This window comes from Mandrillus leucophaeus, unplaced genomic scaffold (assembly GCF_000951045.1).
Source record: "Mandrillus leucophaeus isolate KB7577 unplaced genomic scaffold, Mleu.le_1.0 Scaffold307, whole genome shotgun sequence".
NCBI classification, from domain to species: domain Eukaryota; kingdom Metazoa; phylum Chordata; class Mammalia; order Primates; family Cercopithecidae; genus Mandrillus; species Mandrillus leucophaeus.
This window is the reverse complement of record NW_012103221.1, coordinates 3,288,352-3,293,538: the sequence shown is the minus strand read 5'-3', so window position 1 is coordinate 3,293,538 and position 5,187 is coordinate 3,288,352.

Here is a 5,187-nt window from a genome sequence, read left to right as displayed (position 1 = left end):
GCTCTTGTTGTCCAGGCTAGAGTGCAATGGCGCAATCTCAGCTCATCACAACCTCCGCCTCCCAGGTTCAAGCGATTCTCCTGCCTCAGCTTCCCAAGTAGCTGGGATTACAGGCCTGCGTCACCATTAGAGATGGGGTTTCTCCATGTTGGTCAGGCTGGTCTCGAACTCCTGACCTCTGGTGATCCGCCCGCCTCGGCCTCCCAAAGTGCTAGGATTACAGGTGTGAACCACCATGCCCGGCCAGAGTCTGAATTTTCTAGCCACCTCATTTGTAGTTAAGTTCTAGCCAATGGGATGTAAGTGGAAGTGATGCATTTGACTTTGGGATCATGTCCTTAAAAAGTACTGGGGCATGCAACAGGTATATGAAGAAATGCTCAACATCACTAATCATCAAGGAAATGCAAATTAAAGCCACAACGAGACATTACCTCACACCTGTTAAAATGGCCATAAAAAAGACAAAAGATAAGTGTTGGCGAGGATATGGAGAAAAGGGAAGTCTTGCACATTGTTAGTGGGAATGTAAATCAGTTCAGCCATCATGGAAAACAGTTATGGAGATTCCTAAAGAAAATAAAAAATAGAACTACCGTATCATCCAGCAATCCCATTACTGGGTATAAATCCAAGGGAAATGAAATCAGCAGTCAAAGACATATTTGCATTCTTCTGTTCATTGTAGGATTATTCGCAATAGCCAAGATAAGGAATCAATCTAAGTGTCCATCAACTGGCGAATGGATTAAGCAAATGTGATATATATACATAAGGGAATAATATTCAGCCTTCAAAAAAGAAGGACATCTTGTCATTTTTGGCTACATGAATGAACCTGAAGGATATTATGTTAAATGAAATAAGCTAGGCTCAGAAAGACAAATACCACATGATCTCGTATGTGGAATCTAAAAAGTTAAAGTCAGAGAGTAGAATGACAGTTACCAGGAGATAGGTGGTGCGGGGATTGGGGAGTTACTGGTAACAGCATACAAAACTTTAAGAATGAAGTTCAACACATCTATTGTAGAACATGGAGACTATAGTTAGTAACAATGCAGTGCCTGTAATCCCAGCTATTAGGAAGGCTGAGGCAGGAGGATCACTTGAGCCCAGGAGTTCAAGGCTGCAGTGACCCCTGGTCACAACACTGCACTCCAGCCTGGCTACAGAGTGAGACCCTGACTCCAAAAACAAACAACAATGTGTACTTGAAAACTGCAAAGAGAGATTTTAAGTGTTTTCACAAGTATGTGAGGTAATGCATATGTTAATCAGCTTGATTTAGTCATTTCACTACACATATTTTGAACAGTATGTTGTATGCCATAAATATATACAATTTTTGTCAATTTTAAAAATAGATTTTTTTTTTTTTTGAGACGGAGTCTTGCTCTGTGCCCCAGGCTGGAGTGCAGTGGCGCGATCTCGACTCACTGCAAGCTCCGCTCCCCCCCTCCCCCGGGTTCACGCCATTCTCCTGCCTCAGCCTCCCGAGTAGCTGGGACTACAGGCACCCGCCACCTCGCCCGGCTAATTTTCTTGTATTTTTAGTAGAGACGGGGTTTCACCGTGTTAGCCAGGATGGTCTCGATCTCCTGACCCCGTGATCCGCCCGCCTTGGCCTCCCAAAGTGCTGGGATTACAGGCTTAAGCCACTGCGCCCGGCCTAAAAACAGATTTTTAAAAAGTACTGGAGCATGCATTTCCCTTGCCCTGCCTCTCCTGTTGAGGTAAGAGTGAAAATTCTGCAGCCATTTCAGACACTGAGAGACAAGTTGTCTGTCAAGTTTGACAAAGCAGCTGTATCAGCCCTGGACCACCCACCTCTGTAATTTGAGAAACTTTTATTGTGTTTAAGCCACTGTGTTTTGGGTCTTTTTCTTAAAACAATTTAGACTGTACTGAAACTAATAGAGGAATAGATGAGCTTCTGAACACAAAAGGGTTAGACTTGGTGAAAAGGGGGAATGGGATGAAAGCCTTAGGTGAAATTGTCCATTCTGCATAAACGGCTTCAAGGAGGAACATCTGTACAATGGGGAAGAAAGATTCGTCCTTGACCAAAAGTCATTGAACCTAATGAGTTGGCCATTTGGCCTTGGACAAGTCACTTAAACTTTCTCTGTATTTGAGACTTAAATTGGAAAAAATTGAAGAAGTTGGCCTCTCAAGAATCCTTTCTAGCTATCATTTCATAAATGCATGTTGTTCTAGAAAAGGGAATAACGAGAAAGCTTGAGACAGTAAGTATCCAAATTGATCCTAAGATGCTTACTAGTAAGTGGATCAACAAAAGGAGCAGAGCAGATGTAATGGAGTGGGTCCAGTACAGTTTTATTGTCTTCAATCTCTGTTTACAAACTAGTGTGTTTTTGTTTGTTTGTTGAAACAGGGTCTTGCTCTGTCACTCAGACTAGGTTGCAGTGGTGTCATTGCAGCTCTCTGCAGCCCCAACCTCCCAGGCTCAAATGATTCTCCTGCTTCAACCTCCCGAGTAATTGGGACTACAGGCACACGCCACCACACCTGGTTAATTTTTGTATTTTCTGTAGCGACAGCGTTTCACCATGTTGTCCAGGCTAGCAAACTGGTTAACTGACTTAGTGTCGTTTTGTTGAACCTTGCTAAAAGCAAGGAATGGTAGCCAACACAAACTCACATTCTGGCCTTTTCTAGACACTTTCCTCAGAGCTATATATGGGCTTGACGATCTGCCTTCAAAGTTAATATGGGTGACATTTTCCCCCAATACATTTGGGAACAGTCACTAGCCTTCTGGCCTGCAATATGTTTCCACCTGCTAACCAATGCCATATGTATCTTAGATCTTTGTTATGGTAGGTAGCACACCATTTTCAGGGACCAACTTTCTCTTCTAGGGAACACACTAAGCTACTGTAACAGACTAAAAAATATAGTAATTAAGATAAACATTTTTCTCTCATATAACAGACCAGAGGTACTCTCTGCTTCGGACGGTAATTCAGGGCCCAGTTTCCTTCTATATTATGCTCGACAGTCCCTTATGTGTTATTCTTTTTGTTGTCGTTTTGAGATGGAATCTCGCTCTGTGGCCCAGGCTGGAGTGCAGTGGCACCATCTCAGCTCACTGCAACCTCTGCCTCTCAGGTTCAAGCAATATTCCCCCCTCAGCCTCAGAGTAGCTGGTATTACAGGCACCCGCCACCACGCCTGGCTAATATTTGTATTTTTAGTAGACATGAGGTTTCACCAGGCTGGTCTCGAACTCCTAACTTCAAGTGATCCTCCTTCCTCGACCTCCCAAAGTTCTGGGATTACAGCACGAGCTACTATGCCCAGCCCCTTATGCATTATTCTTGTTTTCATAGTTGTAAAGTACCGCCATCACAACTGAGTACCAGCCTATGTAAAAGAAGAAAGAGGGGAAGTAGAGGGCAAGTAGATTCTCTTTAAGAATTTACCTGGCTGGGGCTGGGTATGGTGGCTCACACCTGTAATCCTAGCACCTTGGGAGGCCAAGGAGGGCAGATCACCTGAGGTCAGGAGTTCCAGACCAGCCTGGCTAACATGGTGAAACCTCGTTTCTACTAAAAATACAGAAATTAGCTGGGCATGGTGGTGCACACCTGTAATCCCAGCTACTCGGGAGGCTGAGGCAGGAGAATCGCTTGAACCCGGGAGGCGGAGGTTGCAGTGAGCTGAGATCGTGCCATTGCATTCCAGCCTGGGTGACAAGACCGAAACTCTGTCTCAAAAAGAAAAAAAAAAGAATTTACCTGGCCAGGCGTGGTGGCTCATGCCTGTAATCCCAGCACTTTGGGAGGCCAAGGCGGGCGGATCACCTGAGTTCAGGAGTTCAAGACCAACATGGTGAAACCCCGTCTCTACTAAAAATACAAAAAATTAGCTGGACCTGGTGGCACGCGCCTGTAATCCCTGCTATTCAGGAGGCTGAGGTAGGAGAATCAATCCCTTGAATCTGGGAGGTGGAGGTTGCAGTGAGCCGAGATGGTGCCACTGCACTCCAGCCTGGGCAACAGAGTGAGACTCCGTCTCAAAAAAATAAAAAAAGAATTTACCTAACCTAACCTAATATCTTGTGATACAACACTTGCCTAACTTTAATTTTTTTTTTTGACAGAGTCTCACTCTGTTGCCCAGCTTGGAGTGCAGTGGTGCAAACAGTTCATTGTGGCCTTGACCTCCTGGGCTCAAACAATCCTCCCACTTCAGCCTCCTATGTAGCTGGGACCACAGGCATGTGCCACCATGACCAGTTAACTTTAAAAAAACCTTTTTTTTTTTTTTTTTTGTAGAGACAGGGTCTCACTTTATTGCCCAGGCTGTGCTCAAGCTATCTTCCCGTCTTGGTCTCCCTAAATGCTGGGATTATGGGATTACAGGTGTGAGCCACCGCACCCAGCCACTTTAATATCTTTATGGAACAAAAATCGTAAAAGATCTGCAGAAAGTCACAGGATGATACAATTGGAAAAAACTCCTGACATTCTGTACAGTGAACCACTTGATCTCTACTTAATCATGAGATCTCATAGTAATTATTCATTTGGATAAGGCTTTACTTTTTCTGTTCTTTCTAATCCTAATATTTAATTTTGGTTATCAGAATAGACCAAGTGGAAATTAGATAGAAATATTGACATGTAGCAGTTACCCTACAATATTGAGCCGTTTGCATTTTACTAGATGCCCAACAGTAGTGTTCCTTACAATAACACACACACACCCCCATACCCACACACACCTTATTAATGTATGAAAACCGAATTTGTAATCCAGAACTATTTACATTTTTAAAGAGCTACCTCCTGGTAAAGACACTTCAGGTCCTTACCCAAAGACCTTGGTCTAAAACATACTTTTGGTGTCCCTCATCATGCGATCTTCCCGTTCTACCTAAGCAGTGTACCAAATGATCTGCACCAAGAACAATTTCATCCATTCTTTAATCAAGGTTCTTTTATCTCCTATATATCCCCCTTTCTTCTGGACTCAGGGTTGGTCACCTAAGATCAGGCTCCTAGGATCTGGTTGCTAGGAGACAAGACGCTGGGAGGGTGGGGACGCTACACTGCGACAAGCCTGGGAGTGAACGCCGGAGGAGGAAGGAGCAGGAGCAAGCAAGGCGAGGCGACAGTCAGCTGCCGCAGCCCGTCCGGCTCCCTCCCGCCCGGCAGG